Below are 12485 nucleotides of genomic sequence, written 5' to 3'. Positions count from 1 at the left end.
CCACATCACAGTCCTTGCATTCTCTCTCCCTCTCTCTCTCACACACACACACACGCACACACTGTGTCCCTTACTCTCTCTGTCGGAGCAGTCAGTTAGGCATATCACAGTCCTTGCGTGCTCTCAGAGTCCCAACACAAGTTTCTCTCTTGTGAGTCTCCATCTCTCTTTCTCTCTTTTCTCAGTATCTTGTGCGTCTCCATCTCTCTTTTCTCAGTCTCTTGTGAGTCTCCATCTCTCTTTCTCTCTGTTCTCAGTCTCTTGTGAGTCTCCATCTCTCTTTCTCTCTTTTCTCAGTATCTTGTGCGTCTCCATCTCTCTTTCTCTCTTTTCTCAGTATCTTGTGCGTCTCCATCTCTCTTTTCTCTGTCTCTTGTGAGTCTCCATTTCTCTTTCTCTCTGTTCTCAGTATCTTGTGCGTCTCCATCTCTCTTTTCTCAGTCTCTTGTGAGTCTCATCTCTCTCTGGCTCTGTGAGGCTCAGTCTCTTGTGAGTCTCATCTCTCTCTGGCTCTGTGAGGCTCAGTCTCTTGTGAGTCTCATCTCTCTCTGGCACTGTGAGGCTCAGTCTCTTGTGAGTCTCATCTCTCTCTGGCTCTGTGAGGCTCAGTCTCGTCTCCTCTCTCTAACTCTAAACTGTTTATTCATCCATATCCTCTTTACTCCAAGATCCACATGTTTACTCCACATCTTTCCTTTTTCAGTTCCCCTCACTCCCTTTATTTTTTCTCTGTCTCTCCCTCTCTTTGTCCTTGATCCCTTTATCTCCCTCCCTCTCTCTCCCTCCCTCCTTCTTCCTCTCCCTCCCTCTCTCTTTCTCTCTCTCTCTCTAAGAGGCAGAAGTGTCTACTTCCACCTTTATCAGTGTTCAAGTTGTTTGCAGCAGTCGCGCTGACCTGAGATTCTCATAATAAACAGAGTGGTGTTGACATTTAACACAAACGCGGGATGTGGTGTGTGTGTGTTGTGTGTGAGGTGATAAGGGTGAGTGGGGCACTAAAGGAGATGTATGTGTCAGGTGCTTTGTGTGTGTGTGTCAGGTGCTTGTCACCGCCCTTCTCTATTTTCATCTTAGTTCAGAGTGCATATTCACATATCATTACACAGCACATAGCCATAGATATCACCAAGGTATCTAGCAGCTTAGAACTGTTCTGTCGTTTGAAGTTAATGTATATCTAATGAGCAATATTACATATGAAACTTGCATTTGTACACGGATATCAAGCACCTATCTTTCAGGGATGCAAACAGGGGAAGAGTCTGAATCTTAGATCAAAAAGGTTGCAGAACCACAGTTATTATTTTTTAAATAACAAAATGAACGGAATTGAGGCAATTTTTTGAAATATTCAAGTGAAAGATAAAAACCAGCAAGGATACTCGGAAGAAAATATGTGGGGCTTTTCTGTCAAGAGATTCTTTCGAGGTTTGCAAAATCTGCACGATTTTATCCCTCAGTTAATTCAGTTTCTCTCTGGAGGGCCCATCTGACAGGCCGACGTGAGTTTGCGAGTGTGTGTGTGTGTGTGTCTGTGTGTGAGTGACTGTGTGAGAGAGAGTGGGAAGGAGTGAGCATGTCTTTGCAATCTTGTCGATGGTTGGTGGGTGTGTGTACTGTGTGTGTCTAACTTGTGTGTATGTTCTCATGTATGCATGAGTGTGTGAGTCTATGTGTTTGTGCATGTGTGTAAGGGTGTGTGTGTTTGCACATGTGTGTGTAAGGATGTATGTGTGTGTGTGTGTGTGTGTGTGTGTGTGTGTGTGTGTGTGTGTGTGTGTGTGTGTGTGTGTAAGGATGTGTGTGACAGTAAATGTGGTGGGCAGCTTGTGATGTGGATCTGTTTGCTCTGCGGCAGGTCAACATGGCAGCACTGGCTCCCTGTGAAGCCTCTGCCCACAGGAAGTGCCTCCTTTGGGCTTCGCTTCCTTTGAGTGGACCCCTGGACCACTGGGACTACCTGACTAATTGACTTCCTCTCTCTCTGCCTGTCTGTTGCTAATTTTAGCCTCCTTTTCTTCAGGGCCATATGGGGGAGTGGGCTTTATGTCTAATGTCTGGAAAGTGTGAGTGCATGTGTGTGTGTGTGTGTGTGTGTACATATGGGTGTGTGTGGAAAGTTGCATGTGAATGTGTGTGTGTGTGTGTGTGTATGCGTGTGTATGTGTGTGTGTGTGTGTGTGTGTGTGTCTGTGTGTGTGTGTGTGTGCGGTGTGTGTGTGTGTGTCGTGTGTGTGTGTGTGTGTGTGTGTGTGTCCGTTAGGGTTGGGCACCGAAACACGGTTCTAATATGGCACCGGTGCCGACGCAAACGGTAGTAACTGCATCGAATAACAACGTGGATTTCGGTGCCTCATTTCGGTGCTTAAATAGCGTTTTTTTATTTAGTTTTTTTAATATGAGGCATCACTGCATGTCATGCGCCATCTCTAACGTCTTGCTCTGATAGTAACACATCCAGATACAGTTAGCTAACATAAACACTGGATGTATAAACCAGAGGGGTGCACCACATACTGTAGGCGAGTGGACAGTGTTGCGTGACAGCTTGCGTGAGCCCAAGTAGCTTACTTTAAAGCGATATCGTGAGCTCCTGTCAAAATCTAGCAGTGGGCCTAACTACACACAAGCAAAAGGCTATGAAACAACATCAACAGTAGCCTATACTTTACACAATATCCTTGCTAATGTGCTAACTGGCCTTTATTTGAAATGTTATCAGCAAAGTTGTAAGGTGAAAACTTTATTTCACGGTGTGTTATAAACAACATAATGGCATGATATTAATCTTTCATGTGCATGAGGCCCATATAGCATCACAATGAATATGAAGATCATGTTAAAAGTTAGCTGGCAAAAACATAAATATGTAGGTTACATACCTGATGTCACTGAGCTGTCAAAGAGGCTACGAAACCATCTCCGTACATTATCGCTAATTAAACTCAGCTGACTCGTGTTAGCGTATAGCCACATGTAGCCTAACATGTTAAAAACTATTGCGTGTTATGGGTTAAGACATGACATTTCTTGAAGCATTTGGGAACACACTGAATAAACTGTAAAGTAGAGTCCCTGTTAGATTATCTTGCTTGCAAATGGCGTTGTCCATGACCTGGCAGTTCTATGGCAAGCTATTTTAACATACCTTTTGGCAAACCGCCTACACTGGGTAAACTTGAAAGCAGAGCTTACCATTGTGTGTGCATGCATGGCAAGCAGTTTTAACATTTAAATGTATTATTCGTAGGAGCAATGAGATATTGATAGTAAATTGAATATAACAGTTCAATTTCATGTTCAAATTTGTCTTATCAATAAAAAAAAAAAGCAATTCATGCTTTAGACCATTTTAATTTAAAACAAAGCAACCGGTTCAGGCACCGTTTCGGCACCGAAACCGTTTTAAAAGTATCGATTTAGCACCGGTATCGGATAAAACCCAAACGATACCCAACCAACCCTAGTGTCCGTGTATGTGTGTGTGTGTGTGTGTGTCTGTGTGTGTGTGTGTGTGTGTGTGTGCGCGTGCGTGTGTATGTGTGTGTGTGTGGCCGTGTATGTGTGTGTGTGTGGCCATGTATGTGTGTGTGTGTGTGTCCGTATGTGTGTGTGTGTGTGTGTGTGTGTGTGTGTGTGTGTGTATGTGTGTGCGTGTGTGTGTGTCCGTGTATGTGTATGTGTGTGTGTGTGTCTGTGTATGTGTGTGTGTGTATGTGTGTGTGTGTGTGTCCGTGTATGTGTGTGCATGTATGTGTGTGTGTGTGTGTGTGCGCAGCCATGTGTGTGTGCAGCCACGCGTGTGTAATGGTGAGTGCAGAAGGGGTGATGTCCTTGCTCTAATGTAAACACTCAACAGTTATGACTGGGAGCAGCAGGAGCTCTCAGCTCTGCGTTGCTCTGTGTGTGTGTGTACTGTATGTGTGCGCATGTATGTGTGTGTGTGTGTGTGTGTGTGTGTGTGTGTGTGTGTGTGTCCGTGTATGTGTGTGTGTGTGTGTGTGTGTATGTATGACTGGGAGCAACAGGAGCTTTCAGCTCTGCGTTGCTCTGTGTGTGTGTTCGTGTGTGTGTATGCGTAGGTACTGTTCTTCTCCGTCTGTCTGTCTGTACGTTTCAGTCCAGTCCGTAAAATGGCCACAGTGGCAAAAACACACACAGCACCCGAAACACAAACACGACTCGCAAGGTCAAATCCCAGAGATAGACTACTCCATACTAGCCCCCATGAAAGACTCTCTCCTTTCTCTCTATCCCCCCCTCTCTCTCTATCCCGCTCTCTCTCTCCCCCCCTCTCTCTCTCTATCCCCTCTTTCTCTCTCTCTCTCCTCCTCTCTCTCTCCCAAACCCAGAGACAGCCGAGCCCTCAACAAGCCCTCACCACAGTGACGAGTTGCCAAAGACAAAATACAAAAACAAACACAGTAAGAGAAGCCAAACAACTGCAGTCCGTAAAGAACGCTGGCCAATCAAACGCTTCGAATGGCTCATACAGGAAGAGGCTGATACGCTGGCCAATCAAACACTACGAATGGCTCATACAGGAAGAGGCTGATACGCTGGCCAATCAAACGCTACGAATGGCTCATACAGGAAGAGGCTGATACGCTGGCCAATCAAACGCTACGAATGGCTCATACAGGAAGAGGCTGATTCCCTTTACCACCTCCCTCTGGTCCAAGGCAGAGGAGTGGCGCCTGATAATGTCCTGGGTTCTGCCTCAAGGTCTCTTCCTGCTGAAAGGGAGTTTACCCTTTTAGCCCCCTGCCATGTTCATGCTTGTTCAAGGCTAGGCTACGGAGTGTGGGCTCTGGGCTCTGTGAAGGCCCCCAGAAACTAGTTCAGTTGTTACTGGTGCTATAGAAATAACACTGAATTGAAATGAGTTGAATTGACCAACTGAATAGAACTGGACTGACACTTGGCCAGGCCTGGCCCGTATCCAAGCCATATCTAATCTGCAGGGTCAGGTGCTGCCTTTGCTTAAGCTGATACTGTTGAGCCTGTGTAAACATAAGGCACATCACACACACACACACGCGCACACACACACACACACACACACACACACACACGGGAGAACCCACAGCTGTACACACACACACACACCTGTGGTTTTAAGATGCTCTCTGCACTGCAGCCATGGGCCAGTACAGATTTGTGTTTGTTCTGGTGTATTCTGCCATACCCAAAGTATACCCATACACAGCACACACACACGCACACACACATTTGCACAGCTGTAGCTTTATATTTACGGAAGAGTAGCGGGCACAGAGTAGCGGGCACGGACACTGGCGCCTTAATGCAGGGGCTTACCTGGGCTCCTTTTTGATAAGCGATGTCATGGCTAGGCTGACGTGAGTAAGGAGGGCTTTCTGTTCCTGTTTATATACATGTTTTACATAGGCTCAATAATGATAGGCTACACTGCATGTTAGGCTTTATTAACCAAAAGCGCACATTATGTAAATAAGCGGGTCAGATCGCGGGCCGGGTATCATTTAATCATAATTAATATTTGCGGTTTTGGGGGCCTTAAAGACATGTAGCCCAGGGGCCTCAGGTGGTATTAAGGCGCCCCTCGGCACGGAGTAGTGGGCACTGAGGAGTAGCAGGCACGAAGTAGTAGTGGGCACAGAGTAGTAGTAGGCACTGAGTAGTAGTGGGCACTGAGGGGCTGGCAAGAGCCAACTGGGCAGCATGGTGCCAGGGTGCATGATCACCCTCTGTGCCAGCCTAGCGGTAGGTGCTGGGGGAGAGAGAAAGAGTGATGGTGAATCGTGTTTGTGTGTGTTTGTGTGCGTGTGTGTGCGTGTGTGTGCGTGTTTGTGTGCGTGTGTGTGCGTGTGTGTGCGTGTGTGTGCGTGTGTGTGCGTGTGTGTGTGCGCAGCGCAGCGCGTGTTTGTGTGCGCGTGTGGTGCTGCAGGTGCGGTGTGTGTGTGTGTGTGTGTGTGTGTGTGTGTGTTTAAACGCGCGATTTGCATTTAAACATGCAGGTTTGGGACCCTTAAGCTCTTCATCAGGGGAGTGGACAGAAAGAGAGAGCGCGAGAGAGATACCATTGATAGACAGAACATGGGGTCACACAAATACGGGTGGAGTATGACAGAGAGACAGAGAGAGAGAGAGAAAAGACAGACAAACAGATAAACAGAGAGAAAGAGAGAGAGAGAGCGAGAGAGAGAAAGAATGAGAGAGAGAATGACAGAGAGACGTGGCTCTGAAGCAGAATATTTCAACTCTGCATATTCAGCCCTCCACCTGTCATTTCTGCTCTGCCTGGCAGCGAGGAACAAAGGGCTTATCATTTTCTTTTTTTAGATGAAATTAAAATCAGCGCCAGAGCAGTGTGCATATGCAAAAAAAGCAAGAAGATGGGAAAGAGAGAGAGAGAGAGAGAAATTATAGATACAATCTCTTTACCCTTTCCAGCTAAGCCCTTCCCCGATGCCTTTGACATTTTGTCAGCGGAGTGTAGAATGCATGCGCACAGGGAGCCCGCTCTGACCTCCGGCAAGAGGATGGGCATTTAATAAAACCACACACACTGTGCAAACACACACACACACACAGACGCACACACACACACACATATCTATACACATACACACACACACACCTACCTATACACATACACATTTATTTACATACATACATGCAAACACAGACATACGCAAACACACACATACACACAATTAGATATACACAAACACACTCATTTATATACATGCACGCGCACACACACACACACACACTCCCCTTCAGACTCACAAATTCATTTCACAACCCCAATCCCCCCCCACACACACACTTCACCCAGAGGCTTTAGGGTTGTGACCTCTGCAGCGTCACCCCTGCAGTCGCCTGGACTGACCTGGAGCCCCATCATGGCATTCCGTCCGCCACTGCCATTACGCTTAAGTGCCTTCAATTAGCGTCAGGGCGACGCCTGATTGCAATTAGCCTCGTCGGCGACCCTGGCGCACCCATCGACTCCCACTCCTCCTCCCCCCACGGGCAGAACGAACACACTGCCCAGCGCCGCAAATCACACCAGGACGGGGGGAAAAGATAATTAGCGAAAAGACAGAGACACTGCATCAGATAGCAATGTGATGAGTAAATGGTAAAAAAGTATTATTTTAAAAAAAAAGTCTTGCTGGGTTGGACTATAAGGTATGACGATAAAAAGATCATTATGTAGCTCCCAGGAGAATAGTACTGTAATTAGTTCATTAGTTTTAATAGACTAACCGTTTCTATGAGACACTGTGAGGATTATTTAAAATGCATCCTACTTTGCCTGTCTGCTGTACTACCTTCAGACTTTAAAATACCTACCTCTCAGCGGTCTACTGGATATTTCCTTTCTTTCTTTTTTTTAAAAACCTAAATATATTAACTACCTCAAGAACTTGCAGCTTCTTTCACGCAAGAAAGAGTACAGCATCAAGGACAGACCCTGACCAGGAGGTGCGAAACAGATCCTGACCCTGCTAGCTTTGAAGGATTCATCTGTTGAGATCAATAGGATGAGAAAACATCAAAGCTTCAAGTCTCTAAACAAATGTTTTATTTTCCCGCTCTGTCTTGTACCACTACATCGTCCAAGTGTGTCCTTCCCTACACACACACAAATACACACTAATACACACGCCCCATCACCACGCCACCCCTTCAGAAAACGAGTTGAACAAAGCTAAGGATACTGACGAGGGGGGTCAGTGGGTGAATGTGCCATCGTCACGGCTGAGCCCATTGCAGAGGCTGTTGGTGGAAAGGCGTCCTTTCCGAGTCCGTCTCACTAAAATGAATCACTTTGATAAATGAATGGGACTGACAGGTAGCCGTAACAAGCCTGCAGCTCGCTGTCAGCATGAATTACGTCTTTAAAGACAAGAGAAGGAAGCCAGCTGACCTGTTGCTAGACGCTCACCACCACACGAGCTGTATCAGGCTTGGCTGTACAACAGGCTCCCTCAAGGCAAGAAAGAATGAAGGAAAAAAAAAAAAAACACAATACCAACACCAAGTCTTATTCTGAGGGGAAGGTGGATGTCAAGAAAATAACATCTGATCGGAGGATTGAAAGTGAGCAACAGAACAGTGCTTTCTCACTTAATAATCATCGAATGCTCCATCCCTTCACCTGAAGGTCCTCTATAATTAACAAACAAGGAAAATCAAATCTGGTACAATATCAATCAAATCAAATCAAACTAATAAATTCAGCATCAGTACATGACTCTCTCTCTCAGCTCAAGTTGCTATCGTGTTCTTGTCAAAAGCATGACCCTGCCACAGGTAACCTGTGTGAGCTGCATATCAGGAGCTTTTATCTCCACTCCCAAGCTATCACACATTACTCGAATCCCAGCAGGGCAGACCACCTCATAACCAAACGGAGGGGGAATATCCCTCATGTGTGATAGATATGAATTTATGTCCATGTATGAAAGGGATATGGGGCGATTTGTCTGATTTGCCTTTGTCTGCTCTGTGCAGGTGTGAGTCGAGACGCGCCGTATCGACGCAGCCAGTCTCCATATGGTGGCCTGGGGGCTCCGAGGAGCAGCTAACTATACAAGGCACTATAGACGCAACAGCTGCCGCCTCCCAATAAAGGATACATTTCCATGGAAACAGCGCAGGCGAGGGCTGTGTCTTTCATCTCTCCTCTCCCCATCATTTCTATCTCTGATGAATAGATCATTGATCGCGGCTCGGCCGTTTCGCGTAGATCATGTCGCGTTATGGACCTGACCGCAGGCTTGGGCGACTTCGAGGTCTCCTTGAAGTGAAATATTCCCTGAATATGACTGAGCCCCCTCCAGGGAGAGTCCTAGAGGCTGAGCTGGGAAGCTGTCCTCCGTGCTGAAGCCTTAAGGGAAACCTTTACAGTATGAGCGGCTCTAACTTCAGGAAAACAATTCGTAAACGTTTACAACAACATTGCCCCACCTACTGTCTACTACAGTGCACCTCTCGTGCCTCTTCCATTTGTACACAATACTATCCTACACATTCCTAGCACAACATATTCCATTTCCACAAACACAATACTATTCTACACATTCCTAGCACAACATATTCCATTTCCACAAACACAATACTATCCTACACATTCCTAGCACAACATATTCCATTTCCACAAACACAATACTATCCTACACATTCTTAGCACAACATATTCCATTTTCACAAACACAATACTATCTTGCACATTCCCTCATCTTCTTATATTACATCTGTCGTACATCTTTCATTTGTACACAATACTGAATATTTTATAGGTGGTGGAAGGCATGTTGAGCCCCATTTTAAGAGGCCAAGAAGGAGAGGACACTAAACAGACCTGTTGAGGTTTATGTTTATCCACAGCTTATATGGATCTGCCTCCACCTAGCCTGTCCAACCCCCCCACCCCCCCCACCCCACCCTAAACACACACACACACACACACACACACACACACTAAACGGTTTGTGTTTCCAATTCTGATAGATTGTCCTGTAAGCTGCAAATACCTGTGTGAGAGGGGAAAACAACGCTCAGACTCTCCAGACACAAATATTATCAAACTGACAGCTAACAAATCAATACTCAAGCCAGCCTGAGGGGTATTACTGTCGTGTCGTCGAGTAGAATTGTCTGGTTACCATGGGATCTATCTAAGGATAACAATTTTACTCAAATTAAATTGAAATGCTGAATTTGTGTGGCACAATGTTCTTTCAGAGAAGGAGCACAAGGAAAAACAGAGAGGGGAAGAGAGGTCTGCCGAGCAAAAACAATCCCTTTAGCTCTAATCAACCTTCGCACAGTTGCTCATCTCATGGAATTAACAATGACTGGCTTTAAGTGCAGCCGCCCTTCGCTTCTACCAAGACTGCTTCAACATTTCTATTCCGCACAACAGGAGATCCAGACAGGCTTTTTACAGTTTTCATCAGTCTATTTAGTGCATTTGTCAAATTATCAGTAACGTTTGCACAATAGAGTGAATTTCTCGAAACAATCTGTGCAAACTGCACCACACAGTGGATTGCCTACAAAAGCACGCAACTTACTAAAAATGCTTAGTTCATGTCTCAAAAGCAAATGCCAACCAACATGTCAGTGCCATCAGAATGAATGAAGTTCCTGTGTCACTGTTCTGACCAAGACAAAATGCTTATCCATGTCGTCAATATCACAGTTTACTCTACATGCTTTACTCTTATGAAAACACATAAGGACGCAGATTGTCTGTTGGTTTCTGTATGTCAACATACTGAATGTGGGAGATTGTATGAAATCAGACTGGATTCATATTTGGTGAATGTGGGAGATTGTATGAAATCAGACTGGATTCATATTTGCTGTATATACTATTAGTTGCCAGATCATGTAATTCATTGTCATGCAGGAAAAAAGAACAGACTGCTTAACAGTACAGTGGTTCTTTCCAAAAGATAGATAAAATGGCAAAATGATACACTATGTAATGAGCTACTGCCTAAATGCCTTTTAATGAAGAACTATTCAACAGAGAACCTGTTTTTAATGAAGAATTATTCAACAGAGAACCTGTTTTTAATGAAGAACTATTCAACAGAAAACCTGTTTGGATGACATGTCATTAGCAATTGATTTAAAAAAAAAAAACAGCAGAGAATTGTACACAAGCAATTGCATGGATGTGCAAAAGCATTTGATGTTTGTTTGAAATAATGAGAAATTGCTTTATGATGCACTTAGTGACTAAATGATGTGAGGGGTTGAACAAGTCTTTTTGAGAATTGAAATTCTGATCTGAGAAATGCACCCAAGTGGAAACAAAGAAGCGCTGGGGAAAACAAGGGTACGCCTACAAGTTCTCTGCCATCGACAACAATTGCGAAACACACTGACTTCATCATGTCGGCCTTAAGCGAGGCTAGCTATTAGGCAATCTGCAAACAATGTCTCGTGGATAAGAACTAAGAAAGGTCCTTCTACACCACCATGATCTCCCCCGCTGCCGAGCTCACTGGATTACTCACTCCAAAAGCTGTTGGATGCTCAAGTCAACTGTACGTGTTCGGGCAAGTGCAGAAATGTTCACGAGCACCAGCACGGTCTCCTGTGAGGGTAGGCTGCCATCACTTACCCTCGCAACAACACAGCTATGACATAACACACAACACACAGACAATGCAGTGATCACATGACACAGATAGATAGAACAATATTGACTAATGAAAGATAGATGGATATAATAGAGAGATAGAATAGAGATAGAATAGATAGAATGTGGGGAAGTGTGAATTTTCATGAGGGGTGTTGCACTGCCACAGGTGGTGCCAGCATGATCTGGTGACTTTGCCAGCAGGAACCTTGTGTGCCTTTGACAATGTCAGTCTGAAGCAGCATACATGACCACACACACACACACTCTCTCTCTCTCTCTTCCATCTGAAACTTCCTCATCTTACACAAGAGCTTAAAGGTGCAACATGCAGTTTTTGATATAAAAAAATGCACGTCTGTCTAATATTCCAATTTTGAAAGCTTGATAATACAATTTTGAAGGTGTACCTACCTACATTGTAGACCTGTACTCTGTCAGGCCTTTAATCTCATTTGAGCCTATTCATTTAACCTAATTGGTCTTGGAAAGCTATATGAATGCATGAAATGTGCCTGAATGAATGGGGTTGAATAGAGTGCACAAAATAATGTTTTCAGAAAGACCTCATCATTGAACAAAAACTACAATAATCATTGCATCATTAAATAACCATGTTATGGCCAAGATCTGTGTGCGTGGCAGTTCACTGCTTTATCAGTTTTCCATGATGGCATGGCGGCAACCTGCTCCCTTCCTTTCTGCCATGCCATCATCTTGGTGTTGGTCTCAGGACTTCCTCATTCGGCCTGGGTGACCAAACCAGTTCTTCTGTGCTCGGCTTATCACCATGCCTCAGTAACCCGACACCACATCAAACTAGCCTCCTGTGACACCTAACCAGACGCAGAGCAACCATCTCAAACACGCAGAAAATAAGTAGGAAACAATGTCGGTCACATCAAGAGAGCGACAGAGAGACAGCACGGCTTATGCAGATTTGGCTTTCTTAAAGTCAAATAAAAGATTTGTTGTAAAATAGCTTTTAAGTGTTTTAATGCGTTTTTTACGACAACTGGTTTTTACGACAACTGGCGGAACTGGTTTTTCCAACCCGAGCAACAGGTTGATGGTCATCACTGATGACCTTGCGCTCAAATAAGCAGCCATTTATATGAACATGCAAACAAGTCTTAGTATTAGCTTTTATACATACAGAAAAGTGGAAAATCAAAAACTGGATTAAACCACAGGTGTCTCAACATGAACATATAAGCAATGACACAGCACAGGGGGAAAAAAACAGAGCTATGGAGAATGCATTGAGTTTTGTGTGAAATTTAAAATCAAAAGGTGTTCAACTCCAAGTAACACAAAGCTCAATCTCCAAACC

The 12485-nt window shown here is 44.8% G+C and overlaps 1 protein-coding gene across 3 annotated transcripts in view; it reads right to left on the bottom strand.

Annotated features, from left to right (window-relative positions):
- ptbp3 (polypyrimidine tract binding protein 3) overlaps window positions 1-12485 on the bottom strand; it is a 77259-nt gene that overhangs the window by 45781 nt on the left and 18993 nt on the right. The window lies entirely within an intron of this gene.

The sequence above is a fragment of the Alosa alosa genome, chromosome 12 (genome assembly GCF_017589495.1).
Source record: "Alosa alosa isolate M-15738 ecotype Scorff River chromosome 12, AALO_Geno_1.1, whole genome shotgun sequence".
In the NCBI taxonomy this organism is placed as follows: Eukaryota; Metazoa; Chordata; class Actinopteri; order Clupeiformes; family Clupeidae; genus Alosa; species Alosa alosa.
Note: the sequence above shows the minus strand (reverse complement) of the source record. Positions and strands in the feature narration are given on the sequence as shown.